Here is a 21,289-nt window from a genome sequence, read left to right on the forward strand (position 1 = left end):
TCAGTGCATTATTATTATTATTATTATTCTATCGCTGGGGTTGTGGAAATATCACGTCTGTTACCGTTAGGGACACAGTGTTATTCGAAACCGAACATTTCACAATTAGCGATGTCGGTATGACTCATGCAGGAAAGTTTTGTCAGAGGGGGAATGCGCATTACATGGAATAGGCGCATCATCAGCATCTCGAAATTGATATTGTTTTTGTAGTTATTCTGCCATGTGACAGGTACTTTGCTTAAATTGCCTATTTCTTATTTGTCTAACCTCCTATTTGTTATGTTCAGCGTTACAAAATGTTATAAATTTAGGATACAACGTAACCTAAGAAACGGCTTATGTTACAGTATGAAATGTCAGAATGAAATCAGCAAATAAGAAAACTCCGCCTCTGCCCAGAATCGAGCCCACGACAACCTGCATGCCAGCCCAAAACTCTGTCTGTTGCACCAACCGTGTAGCATAACAAACAGCTGCCCAAAAAGGTAGTTACCATACATGTGGTTACAGTGTTGCTAGATTGCCACTCTTTAACGTCGATTTGCTGTCGGATGCACTCGCTGGACGAAATTTTGCAACAGACATTTTTTTATTGCTGGCATGTAAGGAGTCGCGCTGCTATGTACAAGTGCTCGAATTTCGCTTCACCCTGTATATATATATATATATATATATATATATATATATATATATATATATCGAGAGTGGATGGACAAGGCACAATGGAAAATGGGAAGAGAAATAGCGACAACTGTATTAAAGTCACACACACACACACACACACACACACATACTGCAATATTTACGTTTCGATTCATCAAAAGCTACCTCTACATAGAATTTAAACAAAGTATGAGCTACAGTACAGCCTTGTCGGGGTCCTTCTGTGATTCTACATTCAGCTGATGGCTGTTTAACCATCTTTACACAACTGGCGCATCCAGCGTAAAACATCTAATACACAATTATTACAGACAGATTTCTTCAGCATGCTCTCCCAAACCTTGGGTAGCGGAACGGTGTCGTAAGCTTGATGTATAACCACGAATACCACATGAGTATTCTGAGGTCTACTGAAGGCATCAGATTAAACCTTGTGTAATTTTTACATTCTCTCCGATCAACTTTTACATTATACGGAAATAATATCTGCCTGTTCCCATTCGTAAGGAATTAAATCGCCTTTTGAACATTTATCAAAGGCACTTGCTAGGTTCTTACAAAGAAGGGTGGGTGCAGATTTTATTAGCTTTATACCTATATTGTTTGGTTCCAGAGTTTGGCAGTCCTTATTTGTTTGACCGCACTTACTGCTTAATCGCGACTTATTGCCAGCGCCTCATTATTGCCCTCACAATGCAGCCTCTCGGGGACAATACGGTAATAAACGCGTGAAGCACCAAAAAATAGTTAAAAACTGGAACCGTCTGACTAGGACAGTTTAAGGGACACTACAGCTGCCTTTCCGCTCGAGCGACTGGAAGGAAGCGGTGACCGTCCAGTGGATGTGTCAAGCAAATTACTGCAGGGTGTACAACGAGGTGCCATTCCACGATGAGTCCACACCAGCCTCGCCGCAATGGACACTGATATATATATATATATATATATATATATAAGAAACACGACACTTGTGTCAGAAAGTAGTGTATGCAAAGGAACACAACATTCGATTTCAGTGCAGTGCAGCCATTAAAGCAGAGGTTCCACAGCGCAACATAAACATTAGGACAACTACCTTCTTTGGCAGTTTGTGGTCTATGTTTGGGGAAGACGTTACAAACTCCTGTTGGAAAGACTGGAAAACCGGAGGCTTCGTCAACTCTTACATGGGACTATGTAAATGTAAATCGCAAGACCGTAGGCACTGAGAGGATCTTGAAGATGTTTACGTTTCAAAAATAAGCATGTCGTCATTAAAGTAACACGAGGTTATGGTAGTGTTGGAGAAACTGAAGTCTCGTAACGCCCCAGATGTTCATTCCGACGAGTTTCTTGATCCAATAATACATATCATTTCATTTCTTACTTAACTGTTCATCGACTGAGTAAGAATCGGAAGGGTTCTGGCGTGTTGGAAATCTTAGAGACTAGTCTTGATTAAAAAGTCCAAACGGAAGGACCTCAGAGGACTGCTCGTGTTAGAAGTCCAACTGCCTAATCAGTGCGCAGGCTACATCTAGGAGCGCATCCAGTGTGGCCGACTGCCGAAATGGAGCTTTGTAGCAAACTAGTTTTGAGAAGGGGCATTCTACCGATGAAGCCATCAATCAAACACTCCACTTAGTAATTCACCCCACAAATATACTGCTGCAATAATAACTTAAATCATAGGCACAACCTGTCGTGGTCTTAGATGCTTGCCGCTTGGGGACCTGAAAATTCTCGACACAGTAGTTATACCTCTGACGTTACTAGCGGGAAGGGTTTTAGAATGGACTGCGGGCAGCCGTAGGATAATCAAACATAATTACCAAGGAATGGCCACAAGGATATATCTGTTACCTATTATCGATGGAGGGTAATTAACTGAAGACGTGGTGCCATATGCAAGGATTTTCTAGTACTGATTTCAACTGACTACAGGGTTGCAATGAAGGGGAGGGGAAGTGCGGTACCTGTTCAAATGCGAGTTGCATTCGAGATGTAACACCTCCAATTTTTTTCTCAGGACTGGAAACAGATCGTTTGTTTTAAAATACGTGTTTACCCGTTGTGAATGTGGGGCAGAGATGGCAAGACTGTGCGATACACATAACTCTAACGGCAGTGGCGAGAGTGAGGACTGTTCTTGATAAAATGGCGACGTTCTCATTACGAGAAGAGCGTGCAATTATTCGTTTTCTCTATTTGCATGTTGTGTCACCAACTGAAATTCACTGCCAGTGAATGACACGTGTAGTGACAGTGTCATAAGTGACAATAAACCAAGACAATATCGGTTTTCCATCATCATGTCTGATGACATGATCGAGTTAATGCAGAAAGCTCTTTTGGAGGATCATCAGACCATTCCGTTCTATTTACGCACACAGTCCTGCATGAAGACCTGAAAATGCGGAAGGAGCACTTCACGTTTGTCTTACAAATACTGATGGATGACTACAACTTTGAAGTGATTTGTCGTGGTCGCTACTCACCTGGCCTGGCTGCTAGCGAATTTTGGCTGTTTCCACTGATGAAAGACACTATCTGTGGGCACACCATCACTAACTGTGTTGTTATTACACCAGCGGATTTCCAGTGGTCAAACGAGACTCCTGAAGAAGCGTTAGCAGCGTCTAACGAATCATACCGTCGATGTTATGAAAAAAGTGCACGACTTCAGGGAGATTGACAGTTTTCGTGTGCTTAGTATGTGAGAAAAGTTTCGAAGCTGTTATACTGAGAGATTAGGGTGCAGTGCTGTCTCCAGGTAGGTTTTGTGGAGACATCTATAGTATACCTTGCTTATAAGCGAATAAGGTATACCAATTTAGCCTGAATAGTGTCTAAAGTAAGGCATAAGTTAATAAAAACAGGGTTTACCACTTGTAGCATGCCACATTTGGCGATGGGGATATACCACAATCGTAGATCTATGATCATCACCAGCTTCCCGGCCAGTGTATGGGCGCATCTGTTCTGCTACGCTCGAATATCTTGCAGACGACACAGAGGAGTGTTCTAATACCGATCATTTTGAACCACTGTGGTAGATAAAGAACGACGTCATGGAACCACCAGAAGCAATTAAAAGCTATCCAGGACAACCGGTTTCGGTGAAGCGACCATCTTCGAGCCACGGATTAACAGAAAATCACGTCTAAGGAACGTTTCTTGGCGGCACAGTTCTAGTATCTGTAATATGTACTTAGACAATACTTGCACATAAATACAGCAGGGTAGATAAGGGGCCTTCCGTGAGAGATGGCCAGTGCTTCTAGTTCTTCCATGATCCACTGTACAGCTATGCCGGTCAATTTGTAGTAACTTAGTAACGTGAATGATTGTTGCTGCGCTGGAGGACTCTATTTTAGCTAAAAGTAAGTAATTTAAATGGTTTTAATTTTCAGTATACCATGAAATTATGTAATACGTCACAAACTTTCGATCTAAAAATAACTTAGGTTGTGAGTAGCAACGAATACTTTAGTTTTAGAGCTGCTTAGGTACTTAGATTTTGTTTGAGCTTGCGTCCACCGCGTTTGATGAAGTGCTACGGCCATTTCTCGCGGCTGATCGGGAGAGACGGTCATACCATCATCGGGACAGATGGCCATCCCATAAAGGTCTCATATCTTAAATTTTGATGGTATCGTTATTTCTTTTATGGATGCCAAATAAATACATTCTAAAGGCCAGCTCTTTACGGGATCGTGGAAAAAAGCAGTCCTTAAAAATTCTATTAATAAAGAAAACAACGATGGACTTACTGGGTTAAAATTTTCTGTGTAGTTTAATATTCGCAAGAAAACTCTGGATAGATAAAGACCAACTGTTATTCCAACATTCCGATGGGCCCTCGTTCTTCTTTGAGTTCAGCTATGAGTTACTTGTCCACCACTTTGAAAGTGAAGACCCATGGTTTTCCCTTAACAAGGGACTGTGTACAAAGTGTAGCTTATGATTTTGCAGTGGAGACTGGACTAAACATAAATTTAATAACGAAAAAGGAAAAATTCGTCCAAAAATCACCTGAAAGAAGAGTAACGTCACCTCTGCCAGGACGTTCTACAAGATCAGACGATAGGCTTATTAGGCCTATGACTTCAAATGAAACGAACCAAGTGACCCCCACAAAAATTCTGAACAATATTTCACCTTTGCCAGCTAGACCCGAACCTCAAACAAACACACGTAGGCCTATACAAATTAAAGCTACAAACGTGACGTCAAAAGAAAAGGTTAAAACTGAAACTTGACGCAAAAGCAAAAAAACTAGACCTATTGTGAAAAAATAAGAGAAAAAGGCTCCTATTAGGCAGGTTAAAGGTACTTCAGACAGCTCAGATTCGTCAGATGACGTTCACTGCAAGGAAGTGTCAGGCAAACAACTTTTTGAAGAAGAAGGACGAGTGCGTTGGATGCAGAGAAGACTAATCAAAAACAGATAAAACCTCTGACTGGATTCAGTGTGACAGTTGTAAGCATTGGTTCAAATGGTTCTAATGGCTCTAAGCACTATCAGACCTAACATCTGAGGTCTTCAGTCACCTAGACTTAGAACTACTTAAACCTAACTAGCCTAAGGACATCACACACATCCATGCCCAAGGTAGGATTCGAACCTGCGACCGTAGCAGCAGCGCGGTTCAGGACTAAAGCGCCTACAACCGCTCGGCCACAGCGGCCGTCTATAAGCATTCGTTACATGAATCATGCACATCATATGTTGAAGTGTGCCATCGTCGTGATAATGCGATTCTTAAAAATAAATCTAATCCTATGGAATTAATATTCCTTTTCATGAAATAGGATTAGTTCTAGATTCAACTAACTGGATAACTGAGACAATTTCACATTATTTTCTGTATAAAATTAGTATGTTCCTACGAGTTAGTAAAAATGTTAAAAATTCAATAATTCTAAAATATTTTCTTACAAGTGAAGTTCTGTTTAAGTTATAACATACGTACGACTAATATCTTTATAAAACCTTTTTTACGTTGAGATCCAAAAAACATTTTTTAAGTGTTAAAATTTTTTTTACAATTTTCCCTTTGATATTGAAGTTTTTTTTTCCGAGTCGATCTATCCCTTACCTGTCCGGCCATCTAACACAGATACTCGGGTAAGACGGCCCAGTGTTAAATATATTTTAAGAATCTTAGCTAATATGAAATTTGTTACATCTTTGTAAACGAAGTCGACTTTTGTTTCTTATTAACTGAAAATGCAATTTATGGAAAATTTCAGATTATTTTTTGTATCAGGTTGTGAAACTGGCTTTTTAAAAAAATATCGTGGCCATCTTTCCAGGATTTATTTACCCTGTTTGACGCCATAGATTCGTTAACTACACGTATTGTTAACTCGTATTTGTTCAAATGTTCAAATGTGTGTGAAATCTTATGGCACTTAACTGCTAAGGTCATCAATCCCTAAGCTTACACACTACTTAACCTAAATTATCCTAAGGACAAACACACACACCCATGCCCGAGGGAGGACTCGAACCTCCGCCGGGATCAGCCGCACAGTCCATGACTGCAGCGCCTAAGACCGCTCGGCTAATCCCGCGCGTCTCGTATTTTGGATATGGTCACTTGACAATAATTACTTTCTTCTGTATTATTACAATTTTTGATGTTTTCCTGATGCTGTTCTTTAAATACATTGAAGCTGTGCATCACTGATCACAGAAAATGTTTTTCCTTCCAGTAAAGTCATGGATTGTTGTTTGAGGTATATTCCCAACGCTTATTACGACCACTTACGTTACTGCCTCGTATTGGCTCAAGAAGGAAGAACTACTTAAGGGCCAGCTGTTAACCGCTAATGGAGTATGCAATACAGTCCAGCCGAGGCGCTGGTTGGTTGACGCGTCGAACAGCGATTGGGAAAAATCTAAAAAGGTCAGCGGGCCTAGGAAATCTTTCTAACATTCCGGCGAAGGCTAAAGCGATACCACGACTTATCCAGACGAGTTACGCGTCACCTTTTGATTGAGCACATTTCTTATCCACAAGTTCTATCTACAATACAACACCGATAAGGAAGAGTATGCGACTGCAGGATGGTATGTCTGCGAGAAAACATCGTGTTCCAGTGTTTAGTTTTCAGCTTATACGAAACAGAGATGATACGTAATTGTTAAGACCTGAAGCAGTGGGGTATTAAGAGGAGCAAGGCAGATGGAATTTCCTTTCTGTTGTGAAATGAATACTTCCAAGGCGACAGGAAAGGTTGAAAAACGCATGAGGTAATTTGAAGTCTTTTTCTCAGTAACAACTTGATCTATTAGTATAATCATTTTCTTCAAATCCTTTTTTTCGTAGTTTTCAGTAACTTACACGGAATTAGTATCACTGTTGAAACCGGTACTACCTCGGCTAAACGCCCAAAGGACTTAGCGGAAGGACTGGGGAGCATTCACTCTTTATTGTTCACAATGTTTATGAAAGTCAATGAATAGAAATAATAATTGTCATAAACTTCAAGTGAGAACATATGTTCAGGAAGCGCATCAGTTCGCTTTCAGTACCCAAGCAAATATAACAACCCTTCAAATGACAAAGACAATACCTTCAAAAAAAGCTAACTTTACACATGAACTGTGAATAACTATATTTTGGATTAACAAATACTGAAGAAACAACATTTATAATAATAAACTCCCAGTCAAAGATATATACATAAAACCCATCATTTTGCTTTATTTAATAACAAATGTATAACCAAAAGTCGAATGAGAAAGGTAATACTTTTTTATAGAAAACAAAACACTGCATGCCGAAAGGGCTATCGGTAGTACACTTACAGATAGTTATAAAATCTTGCCCAGATATATTCATTTAAAAGAAAGAGTAACCGTACATACGGAGTCTCAACTAGACAGGAAATAGTCTATATTACACACTTCTCCTACAAATAGTCCCCAGGTCACGGCATCTGCCAAGGGCGGACATGATCGTCCTGCGGAACCGCCAACACGGGCCACACCTGGTTGTGCCGTTGGGACCCGATTTATCGGCCCGACTGAGGACGCGGAGTACAGAAGGTGCGTCCGGCTTCACTTCCCGGATGTTCCTCCCCCTCAAACGCTTAATTCAGAGGTCTGTTATTGGGTGCTCCTGGGTCTTAACGGAACGTTCAATTCCGTCAGATTCACGAACAAGCGACAACCCGATGGTGTAGCTCAGACCCACCACCTACTCGCAGATGCCGAACAACACAATTATAGTCCAACAAATCGCGTGTGCTGACGCAGCAACAACACGCTACAATCAACTGTCTCACATAGTGCTATGTTAATAAAACCAAAATCAGTCACATTAAACAATTTTAATAAATAGGCGTAATAGCAATTCGCAAGAGTTAAAACAAATTGGGACTCCTAAATTTAACTTACAAGTAACAATTAAACAAACTCAGGGTTGATACATGGTGACTAACCTATTCACTTCCACACGTGATGAACTATAAAAAAAAACACCTAATGATATTCTATCCTTACGTTAAAAGACCCCTTGGTGGATGCCGAAATTCAAACCTCTGCACAAGTGCATTACAGAGTTAGCGTACCTTGGTACATGATACACTTCAAGATCCACCAACATCAAATGATATTTTATCCTTACGTTAAAAGACCCCTTGGTGGACGCTGAAATTCAAACCTCTGCACAAGTGTATTACGGAGTTAGCGTACCTTGGTACATGATACAGTTCAAGATCCACCAGATTGTCTGGAACTAGCTAAACACTCAGTTTTAAAACGTTATACACAATAAGCCCCAAGGCCGGGATGGTAAGGCATAATGCCGACGCTATTAGACACCATGCAACAAGATTTCCATCAAAATGGTGCCACAAATTTCGTAAGGTTCGGCCACACATGGATTACTAACAGATTTTCATAACTCAGCACTCGCTAATATATGTCTCAGGTGAGGTACACTTGCAATAAGGGACGCAGAAGGTGCATGGCCAGTGAAAAACTTGAATAGTCCAACAGCATCAGAGAAGCAGGTCACCAGTACAGTCTCCCAATAAGATGAAATCGGTTAACGGCCACCAACTGCTTGGCTGCGCAGACCATCTCAAGACACAGCCGTTACAAATGTCGCCTGTACAACGCCTTTTCAAAACACCTCTTCACCGACCGGGTTACCTTCCTTCCTTCAGCAATCGCACCGTCTCCTCTGCACCTCCCAACCAAAACCCCTTCGCGCTTGTCTGTCGATCCGCTCACCGCCGGGCGACCTGGCGACCGACTCACCACCTCCTAAAGGTTAGCATCTCTGAACAAATATCGATAGACGCAAAGCCGACTTGGCTGAACTGTGACTTAAAAGTTTTCACTGCCTTTTAGTTTTATTGCTCTGATAACAACGCACATCACCTTTCACCTTTTGGAGATGTGTATATTTGAAGAGTATGGAAGAAACTGGAGGATGACATTTCATTTGATGTTGGTGGAATTAAACAATCATAGACACAAATACGTATGCTTAACCTACGTTATCATGCCACAGGTTAATTTTTTTATTTGGGGACTGGATTCGGTTAAACTATCCTCAGGCCAAAATGTTCGTGGTAAGGTGGCAAAGTTGATGAGGTTTCACCTCGTTTCAGGTACGACATCTTTTCACACAATTGGCGTTGGGCAATCTGATCTGAAATTGGTTTGAAGACATTCGGTCACCAAGTGTACATAAATTCCGATTTCGTCCATTTCAAATTAAATTTTTGGTTACCAGTTGTTTTGGTTCCTTAGATGCAATGCATAAAATTAACAAAGTACGAGGGTTACTCCAAAAGAAATGCACACTATTTTATTTAAATACATTTTTTATTCTACGTGTTTGAAAGTTTTACAGTGTGTAGATACATCCTTTAGGAACAATATTTTCATTTCTCCACATAATTTCCATCCCTCTCAACTGCCTTACGCCATCTTGGAACCAGCGCCTGTATACCCGCACGCTAAAATTCTGGACCAACCTGTTGGAGCCACTGTTTGGCAGCGTGCACAAGGGAGTCATCATCTTCAAACTTTGTTCCACGAAGAGAGTCTTTCAGTTTCCCAAAGAGATGATAGTCACATGGAGCCAGGTCATTACCGTAAGGCGAGTGTTTCAGTGTTGTCCATCCGAGTTTTGTGAATGCTTCCATGGTTTTTTGATTGACATGTGGCCGTGCTTTGTCGTGCAACAGCAAAACATCCTGCTTTTGCCGATGTGGTACAACACAATTCAGTCGAGCTTCAAGTTTCATCAGTGTCGTCACATATGCATCAGAATTTATGGTGGTTCAACTTGGCACGATGTACACAACCAAGAGTCCTTCGGAATCGAAAAACAGCATAGCCATAAATCTTCCAGCAGAAGTTGTGGTTTTGAATTTTTTTTTCTTGGGTGAATTTGCATTATGCCACTCCATTGATTGCCTCTTCGTCCCTGGTCAAAAATGATGGAGCCATGTTTCATCATCTGACACAATTCTTCCAAGAAATTCATCTCGTACTGTTCCAAAAGTTCGCTGCATACCGTTTTCCTTGCTTCTTTGTGAGCCACTGCCAACATCCTGGGAACTCACCTGGCACAAACCTTTTAAACGCGAACAATTTCCGTATTCTTCAAACACTTCCTTCCCTTATCCCACCGTAGCGTGACAATTCGTTCACTGTGATGCGTCTGTCGGCAGTCACCAATTCTTTCCACATTGTCTGGAGTGTGTGCAGTACGAGGCCTGCCGGTGCGAGGGCAATCCTCGATGTTGCCGTGCCCAGTTTCATCACGTAAACTGCTTGCCCACCGACTAACTGTACTGCGAACGACAGCAGCATCTCCATACACCTTTTTCAACCTCTTATGGATGTTTTCCACTGTCTCCTTTTCACAGCACAGGAATTCTATGACAGCACATTGCTTCTGACGAACGTCAAGTGTAGCAGCCATCTTCAAGACATGCTGTGATGGCGCCACTCACGGGAAAAGGTTGAGCTAAGTTTTAAATCAAGCGGGATGGATGTATCTACACACTCTAAAACTTTCACACATACAGAATGAAAGCTGTATTTTTACAAAAATAGTGTGCATTTCTTTTGGAGTGACCCTCGTACAATGTACAATGTGTATCTACTAGTAAAATCTTATCGGTTTTCAAACCCCGTCAGTTTGAATAAAATTCTCCGACATCTTTGCCGGAGTAAAACCATTGAGTGTCGGAGCCCTTTTTTTTTTATAGAGGATGGAGACTCACCACGCCTACACCAGCATGGTGGCCAACACAGTAGGCCTACTGCCATCCCTACGTATTGATTAGTTTGCCCTTCTCACTGCCGGAGCTGGCAGGGTTCTCCACTTATATAGCCACGTCTGCGGCCTCTAGCACCAATCAGAGAGGGACGAAACGACGTGTGCGCGGAAGGCGAGTTAGGTAGCTCATAGCAGCTCCGGTCCGTCGCAGAACCCACTAACGACAGGTGACACGAGAGACTGTTTATGTTACACTACTGGCCATTAAAATTGCTATACCAAGTAGAAATGCAGATGATAAACGGGTATTCATTGGACACATATGTTATACTAGAACTGACATGTGATTACATTTTCACGCAATTTGGGTGCATAGATGCTGAGAAATCAGTACCCAGAACAACCACCTCTGGCCATAATAAAGGCCTTGATACACCTGGGCATTGAGTCAAACAGAGCTGGGATGGCGTGTACAGGTACAGCTGCCATGCAGCTTCAACACGATATCACAGTTCAATAAGAGTAGTGACTGGCGTATTGTGACGAGCCAGTTGCTAGGCCGCCATTGACCAGACGTTTTCCGTTGGTGAGAAATCTGGAGAATGTGACGGCCAGAGCAGCAGTCGAACATTTTCTGTATCCAGAAAGGCCCGTACAGGACCTGCAACATGCGGTCGTGCATTATCCTGCTGAAATGTAGAGTTTCGCAGAGATCGAATGATGGGTAGAGCCACGGGTCGTAACACATTTGAAATCTAACGTCCACTGTTCAAAGTGCCGTCAATGCGAACAAGAGGTGACCGAGACGTGTAGCCAATGGCATTCCATACCATCACGCCGGGTGATACGCCAGTATGGCGATGACGAATACACGCTTCCAATGTGCGTTCACCGTGATGTCGCCAAACACGGAAGCGACCATCATGATGCTGTAAACAGAACCTGGATTCATCCGAAAAAAATGACGTTTTGCCATTCGTGCACCCAGGTTCGTCGTTGAGTACACCATCGCAGCCGCTCCTGTCTGTGATGCAGCGTCAAGGGTAACCGCAGCCATGGTCTCCGAGCTGGTAGTCCATGCTGCTGCAAACGTCGTCGAACTGTTCGTGCAGGTGGTTGTCATCTTGCAAACGTCCCCATCTGGTGACTCAGGGATCGAGATGTGGCTGCACGGTCCGTTACACCGTTACATCCATGCGGATAAGATGCCTGTCATCTCGAGTGCTAGTGATACGAGGCCGTTGCGATCCAGCACGGCGTTCCGTATTACCCTCCTGAACACACCGATTCCATATTCTGCCAACAGTCATTGGGTTTCGACCAACGCGATAGGCTACAATCCGACCTTTATCAATGTCGGAAACGTGATGGTGCGCATTTCTCCTCCTTACACGAGGCATCACAACAACGTTTCACCAGGCAACGCCGGTCACCTGCTGTTTGTGTTTGAGAAATAGGTTGGAAGCTTTCCTCACGTCAGCACGTTGTAGGTATCGCTACCGGCGCCAACCTTGTGTGAATGCTCTGAAAAGCTAATCATTTACATATCACAGCATCTTCTTCCTGTCGGTCAAATTTCGCGTCTGTACCACGTTATCTTCGTGGTGTAGCAATTTTAATGGCCAGCAGTGTATAATATTGATGGCCGTATTTCTTTTTTGTTTAACAGTGAGGCTGTTCTGTCTCTGAAAAATCTATAAAGGGTAATGGACCAGAATGAAATGCCTCCAACGTTACAGTATTAGACGAGACGAGATCAAATGCTGAGCGACATATGAAAAGTCTGTCCTTCGGAGGCGGAAAGCCGTGAACTCCTGTAAGAATTTTTGGGTAATATTCCACAGGAAACGAGTCTGCTTTCCTTCCGGAGGGAGGAGTAGCCTATGGAGAAAATTAGCCCGCAGCGAGAAAAACGGCTCGGCCGGATCAGCCCCGCCCCTCGAGAGCCGGAGACAGAGCCGGCCGGGCACCTGGCTGTCGCCGTCAGCGCCACGCCGCAGACGTCATTCCAAATAATCCGCGCCCGGGGAAGAAAAATATCGCTGGGAGGGGTGGGGCGGGACGGACGGGCGCTTCCGTCACGCGCACTCGCCCCTAACTCTCCCCCATCCCCTGCCTTTTCCCCCGCTTCTCCCACCCGCTTCCACTCCGCCCAGGCCGCCGCCAGCCCCACTCATTTCCGCGGAGAAATTGTTTTCCTTCTGTCAGCAGAATGAAGACGCCGCCTGGAGAGGCTCCGCTACTCACCCTTCTGGCTGTGAGAGCTGCGCGCAGTCTGTCGCCTACTCCCCCCCCCCCCCCCCCACCACCACACACACACACAACTCAGCTCTAAGCAGGTGTGCCGCCGCCTTCATTGAGTTCATCCGGATAGTATTAATCGTAGCTCTGATGACAGATGAGTTTCTACAGAAATTTATCCATCAATGGTGGCGTGTGGTGGTTGGGGAGGGGGGGGGGGGGAGACCAGCTCCTAAAACTGCCGTTCTTGATGTAAGCGATTAGTTGACTTGCAAGGTAGCAGTATTTTGCACCTTACTGTAATATAATAATTGTTTCAAAGACGAATTAGATATCAGTTATTGTGTTATTTATCAGGCAATCAGCCTATTGATATTAATATATGGAGTATCAGACGACATAAGGCGCGTATGAACTTCGCATGTTGCATGAAGTCGGGGTTCAGGTGATATTTTCACGGAGTTTGGCTGGAGCGGACGAGCGGCACTGCTCAAAGGCAGGGCAGAACGGTGCGGAAGTTTACAACCGACCATTACGAGTCGGCATGCGAAAGCGCCCCACTGGGGGAGACGCGCCGCCGGAGCAGGTAGGCACCCACTGCGCGGGGCCTTCGAGGGACGGCGCCTCGTTGGCGCTGGAGGTCACGCAGACGCCACTATGTCGAGACGAGCTGGCGCCTTAGGGAGCCTTCCCACGAATATTAACGTTTTCTGGGGCTTTCTAAGAAACATGGTTAGGCTAGTGCAGTGACCTTTTCTCGCGCGAGGGCGAACAGAGAGACACGACTGGTCGGTTCAATTTTGAACGGAGATTCAGTTTGTTCCAGAACATTCCAGGTGCAGTAAGGCGCAGAATGTTTTAATTGGCTGGAAGAAGCCAGGAAATAATAGTGGGAACGAACTGTGCTGGTCTAGAGCCACGAGATTGGCCAGCTCGAAAAATAGCGTTGGGGTGCTGATTTTTGCAAAAGGAAGCTTTTGGAGCCGTTACCGAAGAGAAGCCTCATAACTCCTGTACCGAGCGGACGTCGTGCTTTCGGCTCCGCTGTAGGAGAGTAAATTCTTTTCAGTGTGCTGTGCAGGACTTTGAATAAGTCGGCCAGCTGCAACTGAAACTGGTATTCAGTTAGGGGAACTGTCGTGTTTTACTGTTAGAGACAGGCTGATTCCGCCAATTACGGTTGGGAATACTGTCTCACAGGAAGCAGACAGGAGCAGAGCAATTTCCATCAGTCACACTTTATTAAAGATGTTACTGGATTCCGCCTTTGGGCTGGTGAGTCCCGTCTTAACGAGTGCGAGACGATTGGAAAGAAAGCAGAATTAGCTTTTGAATAGGAGTTTACGAACAGGAAGCCAGTTCTCGAAAATAAATTCATTTTTGTTGCAACTGGGGCTACTCGACGACGCAGACGCCATCGGCAGCTTGCTGACCTGTCCACGACGCTATATTTGGTAACGTGATGCTCAGCTTCGGCATTTAATCCGCACGCCTGTGATTATCAGAGCCCAGTTTTCCAGCCACGCTCTTGTTGAGAATTTGGTAATTGAAGTAGGTATTTTATGCCGTCTGACAAGGGGACAGAGACGAAAATAGCAAGTACAGATGCGTTATCCGACCTTAAGAGCTAGTTTTGGAATTTAAGGGCCATTGCCACTACTAGCTTAATTTTAGCACTTATAAATGTATGTCATTGTTCAGTTTGATGGTAGGTAGATTGTTGTTCAATAAATATGTTCAATGCTATCCTTGTTTGAATAGTAGTGATCAGTTCCCTGAACACTATTTAGTTATTAAATATTAATCAAAATTAGTGAAGGTTCAAAATGGTTCAAATGGCTCTGAGCACTATGGGACTTAACTGCTGAAGTCATCAGTCCCCTAGAACTTAGAACTACTTAAACCTAACTAATCTAAGGACATCACACATATCCATGCCCGACACAGGATTCGAACCTGCGACCGTAGCGGTAGCGCGGTTCCTGACTGTAGCGCCTAGAACCGATCGGCCACACCGGCCGGCAACTTTAAGCATGATATGAGTCCTTTAGTGGTTGCTGTGAATATCTGTACAACTTGTTCACTAGCGAGCGTTGCAAGTTCGGTCACTGTCTAGATGTACGAAGAGTTTCCAGTAAGTAATGCGACGCATTTTTTTTTTTTTTTCTAAAGCAGGTTCGTCTTATTCAGGATTCCAATATACCGTATTATTTCCAACTCTTTTGGGCCCAAAGCTGCCGGCTGTTGTGACCGAGCGGTTCCAGGCACCTCAGTCTGGAACCGCGCTGCTGCTACGGTCACAGGTCCGAATCCTGCCTCGGGCATGGATGTGTGTGATGTCCTTAGGTTAGTTAGGTAGTTCTCAGTCTAGAGGACTGATGACCTCAGATGTTGAGTCCATAGTGCTTTGAACGATTTGAACCATCTGAGCTTCAAAGCTCTATTTTTCAATGAGACTGCCTTACGCCACCTTACTGGGAGAACCTGTATGCCCAATGTACTGGTCGACGTCAGAGACAATATCTTGCTGCATCACTAACCTCTCCGTCATCAACTTACTGGTTCCCACCGAGTGCAACCTTCATTGGGCCATACAAATGGACGTCGAAAGGTGCGATACCTGGGCTGTAGGGTGGATAAGAAAGAGCAGTCCAGTGAAGTTCTGTGAGCTCCTCTCAGGTACGCAGACTTGTGTGAGACCTTGCGTTGTCGCGGCTACTATCACACTGAAGTTGTTCCTTCAATTTCCCGAGGATTGCGCAATACACTTTTTATCGTTGCACCGTTATTGTTGTGGTCTTCAGTCCTGAGACTGGTTTGAAGCAGCTCTCCATGCTACCCTATCCTGTGCAAGCTTCTTCTTCTTCGGGTACCTATTGCAACCCACATCCTTCTGATTCTGTTTAGTGTATTCATCTCCTGTACGATTTTTACCCTCCACGCTGCCCTCCAATACTAAATTGGTGATCCCTTGGTGCGTCATAATATGTCCTACCAAGCAATCCCTTCCTCTAGTCAAGTTGTGCCCCTAATTTCTCTTCTCTCAAATTCCATTCAATACCTCCATGAGAGGATATATCAAACAGAATAGCCGCTTGATGATCAGCCTCATGAAACACAAGCAGCTCTGTGCGAATGATCCTTTATAGTCTTGCACCTTAGGGAAGCAAGGGAGAGGATTTTGTTATGGGTGGCCAGAATCCCCTTTCCACAACATAAATGCACACTTTGATTAATATAGTTCATTAATTACATGGACATCTGCTTATCTTGAATAGAGTCCATGTGTTGCGGTACAAGCTCATCAGTAATGGTCCTATTGCAGACAGTATTGGTAAGCTTGCTATTACAAACTTGAGTCACTAATCTGGTCTCTATGCACTGTTGTAACCTGCAATGAGCTATACCCGCTCCGTGAGTGTACTGACGAGGCGCCGAACTGGAAGAGTCAGTGAGGCCTTCCGGTCAGGGGCGGCAGCCTAAATACATGCTGTCGAGAGGGGGTTGGCGGCGTGGTGCTTGTCGGTGTGTCTCTGGCCTCTCTCGTGATAGCCGCGCTTGATCCTGTGCTCACAATCAATCTTTGTGCTACATCTTTGCCGACCAGTGTTCTGGCGACAGCTTACGCCAGCACAATCCTTTGCTGCATATTATGGTCTTTTAGGCAGGGAGGAACTAAGCTGGCATACAACTTTCAGTACCCCAACTGCTGAACAACTGTGTCATCATTACTAAAAGAGACGCCCAGTTGTGAAGCAACGTGTTTGATTGTAATCTGTTGATTGCCTGGAACGAGACTGTCTGCAAGTTCCAGGAGTCACAGCTATCTGCGATAGGCTGACTCGTGGGAATTCGGACAGGTTTGTGCAACCTTGTTGCGGTTATTACAACACCTCGTCCAACGACTTTCCATGCTCTTCTTCAGTGCCAGGTGTCTGTAAAGATTCCGGAAGTGCATATGAACACTTTTGATGCTCTAGTTTTACATTAAAAGAAACTCAGTGGCTGTTACTGGAACTTCTAGAAAATATAGGGGCTGAAGGTTGAAGGTTTCACAATGTCCTGTATTTTTTCAACCGCAAGTGGCCGAGAAAAAGAATGAGTTGCATTACTTATTGAAGGCCTCTCGTAGGAGTAATAGCATCATGTTATAACGATTCACTCTCTCTGCAGGTCATCCAAGATCAGGGGGTAACTTTGGGTCCGGCAACCTAAAAGGAGTTGCCAATGGAGCAGCCAAATGCTGTGAGTGAGTCAGCGGTGACATCTTCTAGTGACGTCCGTAAAGCCACACATCGGAAATGGCGTGCGCTGGAGAGAGCGGTAACGCGGAGACGTGCTGGCAGATCTAACGTCTTCCGTGAAGCTGTGAGCAGGTCGCGGCCCACTGTGTACGGTCGATGTAGATGCCGTCGATACTGCATTCCTCCCCCCAAGGTTGCGCGCCATCGTGTGGGTGCGGACAACGACGTGTGGGAGGTTTCTGGCGTGGTGCTACTGCGCCAATAAATCCCCGTCTCGACATTCGTCTCACACACAATCGGGTACATCTGACAAGAAATCTGAGCTAGGACGTCCATCCCATGACGTATGCAGGTCCAGCACTTGAGCCGTCGAAGATAGTGAAGCCGATTCAGGTTCCACGACTGGCATTGCAGTGAACGGCGACGGATGCTGCGGCAGCGGCAGAGTAGGCGGGCAGGGATCGACCGCCATGGCAGAGTTGTCTGATGATCCATGCGCCTGATTGACATGCATCAGCAAAAACTGCGCGGGGGTAGCAATATGGGTTGCTGGCAGTGTTTCTGAAACAGGAAAACCCATGGCAAGATTACAGTACTCAGGAGCGCGAAGATTGTTTTGGGGCCGTCGATGGGTGCCTGAATTGCCGCAAACGGCATAATGACGTTTGTCAGTTGTAACATCCACGAGATAAATTGTAGCTACAGTGCGACGAGAGGAAATTATGCCTCTAACAGTTATAAACACTATCTATTCGACGTATGAAAAAACAGTGAAAACGATGAAAAATATTAATTATTTATATAATATTCTGTGATGTTATTGGACATATCGATGTGTATCATACAAAGACAATGATAATTGTAAATTCCTTTTATGATCTGCGTTTCTCTTCCTTTGTTTTTACCTTTTGTTGGTTGGCTTTTGTAGGTTGCGGACGCATATCAAACCGAGGTCTGTTAAGAAATTGTAATTATTTGTTAATTATTACATCAGAATAGAGTTCATTATTATTATAAATATGAGTGAATAATTATTTGTAACTTTAATTCCTCTCTCAGTAAGCACTATCTGTGTTCAGAATGAGATTTTCACCCTCCAGCGGAGTGAGCGCTGATATGAAACTTCCTGGCAGATTAAAACTGTGTGCCCGACCGAGACTCGAACTCGGGAGAGCTTCCGTAAAGTTTGGAAGGTAGGAGACGAAATACTGGCAGAAGTAAAGCTGTGAGTACCGCGCGTGAATCGTGCTTTGGTAGCTCAGATGGTAGAGCACTTGCCCGTGAAAGCCAAAGGTCCCGAGTTCGAGTCTCGGTTGGGGCACACAGTTTTAATCTTCCAGGAAGTTTCATTACCTGTGTTAATTATTTCTTTCCGCTGCAAGGAGCGCAGCCATTGATGATAGCGATTTGTATCGCGTTTTTGTCTGTGTTGTCCTTAGAAGAAAATCAAATCTTTGCTTGATGAAGTCTAAATAGTGCACAGTACGAAAGTAAAGTTTAATAAGCATTTCGAATACTTATCTTATTTGCTTTAACAATAGAAAGTCTCTATCAGTTGTCTGCCACCATCTTAACAATTATCTCAGCGGCAAATTCAAATTACGCAACTCTGCAGACATAAATGCCGAACGTAATACAAATATGTAAAAATAAATGTGCACCGGTGGTCCCGAACTCATTTTAATGAAAATAATTCGGATCAGATTGGTTCTTTAAAAACAGTGCTCATAGCAGGATCGTTATAACAAACTTTTCTAGCTGATGTATGGAGCCGAAATTAATTAAGCACGAGTTGCGAAGCATATTGTTTCAGGTAACATGCGTCACTGTTGGGCACGGCTGATATTCGGTGGTTTTAATGATCATTTTGCTGAAGATAACTGTTTCCATCATAATCAATAGTTGTCTAGAATCTGTTGTATGAACTGTGATTTAGTGACACACAACTTACAGACAACACATTAACACAACGATAACTGGGAGTTCTTTAGCAGTTTGACCAAATCTTCAGCCGGGAGAGAAATTATTTAGTAATTACTCAATGTAATAAAATAAAATTATCATTTTCATTTACAAATTAGTTACATACCAAACCACTGAATAACACAGCGAACGCCGCACTGGCGCCCAACGTGGTGCCACCAATGCACATTTATTCATCCTAATAATTGAAATTGTGATCTATTACAGGTATGGGGCACCAAAACAAATTATTAACCTTTGTATATTTACTTGTTTCGTGAGCATTGAAATTGTGATCTATTACAGGTATGGAGTACCAAAACAAACTATTAATCGTTGAGTATTTACTTGTTTCGTGAGCATTGACATCTTCCTTTCCAAACGGCGGTACGAATCTGTATCTCCGCTGGTGCGAAACACAGAATTAACCTCATATAAGCGATACAGTCCACCACCCCCCACACAGACAGGAACAGAAGTTCATGTTCAGTAATTATACAGCAACACACGATCAGCTACCGATGTGTGTGTAACCCTACCAAGCTTATTTAAAAGGGAGTTTGGGCTCGAAGCTAAATCGGCTGTGATTGGCTGGCGCAGTGACGTCACTGTAGGAGCAAAGCGAGGCAGCGGCTAGCGCAGCAAGCGACTCTTACTAAGGCCAAGCAACTACTTATAACACCAATAAGTTCTCAGGAAATTATTTAAATCAGTTGATTTACCTGTTTTGATGTTTGCAGTAGAAGAAGAGTGCCACTGTCTTGATTTCCGCTTCTGTGCTGCTGCTGCTTTCTGCATTTTATGCTTCGTATTGAGGAACCGCATACGAATGAAAAGTCGTGTTCTGACATACAGTTTTATAACGTGTGACGAAAATTCCGGATATTTAGTTTGGACAGCAGTGCATATTGTTTTCACTATATTTTTTTCCTTGGAAATACTATCCAATCCATTAAATTCATTAAAAATTAGTTCAAACTGAGACACCTTATGAAGCCACTCATCTGTTGGAACTGTAAGCCCACCGCGAGATAGAAATTCAATCCAACCATAATTTTCATTTGTTGGAGGACTTAAAATATCAGCAGACGACGTTCCCAGGGTTTGTCACAGTTCTTTGCACGATATGCAACGTAGCCAGCCAGGTAACGGAATCCTTCTGCAGAGCAGTCACATCCCTCTTTGACAGCAGATTCTTCTGTTGCAGGTTGGACAGGAAAGTTAATATCTCGTAGCTCTTTTTCACCATCTATCATTTGCAGTGCTTTGCTCATGTCAGGCAAAATTCCTGTGAACAGATGTGACGTCAAAAATCCGTCACACTTATCTGCCTCTACTGATGTGTCACTTGACAGAGGAATGTCATGAGCATTGTGTCCCAGCAGTAACAGCCGTAATCGATACTTTACTTCTGTTGGAGAAGGGTTCAAATGGAAATGACCAATTCCTCTGATCTGCGAGAAAAATTTTTCCAGTGCATCCTGGTTCAATCTTGCAGTTAAAATATATATTACTTGTAGTGCCTGAAGATCTTAAAACAGTCCAAATAATGACCGAAAAGTTGTCATAATGCCGTTCTGGAATGGGAGAAAGTGATTTGCATTGCCTACGCGCATTTTTTCGGCACACGTATACAGTTCTCTCAATATTCTTTCTTGCACATCCTTATGTATCCCATAACCACATGATAACACATTCTTATTGTACCTCCGAGCATTCAGAATGTCAAATGCGTCGTTTGCTAACTGAAAAAAATTTGCTGCTTCCTCCTCTTCAGGCATTAGGTACTTTATGGCTTTAGCTGTGGTACTTGAAAAAAGTTGCAGTGCCAAATAAACCCTTTGACGCTCTCTCCCCTTGACACTGAGATGAAGCTGTGACAGTTTAGGACAGAACTTCTTTTCACTCCTATCTAATGCGAGCAATCTTTCTACAATA

This window comes from Schistocerca americana, chromosome 5, assembly GCF_021461395.2.
Source record: "Schistocerca americana isolate TAMUIC-IGC-003095 chromosome 5, iqSchAmer2.1, whole genome shotgun sequence".
NCBI classification, from domain to species: Eukaryota; Metazoa; Arthropoda; class Insecta; order Orthoptera; family Acrididae; genus Schistocerca; species Schistocerca americana.